The sequence below is a fragment of the Elephantulus edwardii genome, unplaced genomic scaffold (genome assembly GCF_000299155.1).
Source record: "Elephantulus edwardii isolate Elephantulus edwardi_28Jun2011 unplaced genomic scaffold, EleEdw1.0 scaffold00562, whole genome shotgun sequence".
In the NCBI taxonomy this organism is placed as follows: domain Eukaryota; kingdom Metazoa; phylum Chordata; class Mammalia; order Macroscelidea; family Macroscelididae; genus Elephantulus; species Elephantulus edwardii.
The window spans coordinates 17,706-19,559 of NW_006400312.1; positions in this window are offsets into that span (position 1 = coordinate 17,706).

Here is a 1,854-nt window from a genome sequence, read left to right on the forward strand (position 1 = left end):
CAGGAGAGGAAGGCCCTCTATGAGGTGGATTGATTCAGTGACTGGGATAATTGAGATGGGAGTGTCAGACAGTGCAATTGGCACAGGACAGAGCGGAGTTTAGGGCTGTTGCAGGCGACTCGACGGCACATAACAACAACAACAACAGTATCAACCATTATGCACCACCATCACCTTTTAGACCTGCTGTCTAAAATAAACAACCTTTCCCCTTTTAGGAACACGGTCCCAATCCAATAGGAAATAGTTACAGAAGAGAACCTCACTGCCCCCACTCAATATTAATAAAAGGTTGGAATATTAAAATTGTAGAGCCCTTTCCTTCCTCTCCCAGAATGGCTGAGCGAATCCAATCACAGGAAACAGCTGTGCTTTTTATCTGAGACAAACCTACCACCCCTTTTCCCAGATATAGTTTTATCTGAGACCCTAACCCACTTCTCTATCTTGAAAGAAGCATCTGTAAGCATCCCCTTCCCCAAGTCCCTTGTAAGAAAATATAAAATCTCCCCTCTAACTTTTAGTGGGCCTGGTCTGCTTGTGAGCCAGCCTGGCAGTTTCTCAATAAACTTTTTCTTGGCCTGAACTGGGTTCTGTCCTTCCTCAGTGACCTTACAGTGGGATAAAGACGAATATGAGAAGCTCTCCAAGAAGAGGCTCGGGGAAGAGAGAAAAAGGAGGCTGGAAAACCAGTGCTGCCTGTTAAGTGGGAGCTTCTGTGACACAGGGACTACAAGGTGGACCTGGCATCCATGCCGGGAATGAGAGTTGTCATTTCCAAGAGCACCCCACAGTCTGAGAGCAGAGAATCTCATTGCAGTGTCTGTGACTGTGTGTTGAAAGACTCCATCACCTCCTGGATCACATTCATGGAAAGAAACATCAGCATGTCAATGTGTATAGAATGCTCCATTTTGGACCAGGTTAAAAAACAAAACAAAACCAACACGCTTTAAAGTTCAAAAGAAAACTGGAAGTGAAGCAGAAGGGCTATGATCTTGAGGAAAAGACGAAAGACCTTGGACTCAGTTTACAGGGTCTGCCTTTGCTCCCCTCTTCTTGGGAGCTGCTTTTGGATGAACCTGTTTGATGCAAAATAACCAACTTCAGATTCTGAGGAATGTTTCCAGCCATGGAGCCACTCAGGCTCAGTGAAGTGACAGGTGCAAAGTCAGGACATGACACACAGCTGCTGGTCACCAAGGGCTTTATAGAATTTGGGGAAACAACCTGCACATTTGACATGGAAGCAACATTTGAATACACTCAAAGAACGGCTGTTGAAAAAAGAAAACACTAGAAGCAAGGGAAAGGTCTGCCTTGGTCTGACCTTTCAGCTGAACAATCCCCTTGTGTAATTCCAATGTCCATTTTATAGATGAGGAGATTGAGGTTTCAGAAGTAGAAGTGACTCACTCAAGGTCATACAGCTAGAGAGGAGTGGCCCCATCCGGTATTTGACTCTCTTTTTAAATTTGTATTTTGTTGTTGAGAATATATACCAACTCAATTTCTCCATATACAACTTAGTGGCACTGATTCCCTTCTGATGGTGCAGCCACTCACCCTCACTTATGAAGCTATTTCCCCCATTTACATAAACTCTCTGCTTCCTGGGAGCTCTGGTGGCCTAGGGAATAAGAAACTGCATTGCAATTCTGAAGGCATGTGGTTTGAATCCACCAGCTGCTGCTCTAGGGCAGAAGGATAGATAGTACATCACATGGGAGGAGACTATCTCTGAAAACCTGCCAGAGGGTCAGATATCAGTCATTTCTGACTCCACAGCACACAGCAACAACAACTGCCCCCTAGGATTCCTGTGTAATCCTTCATGTTGCTGTTAGCAATCTG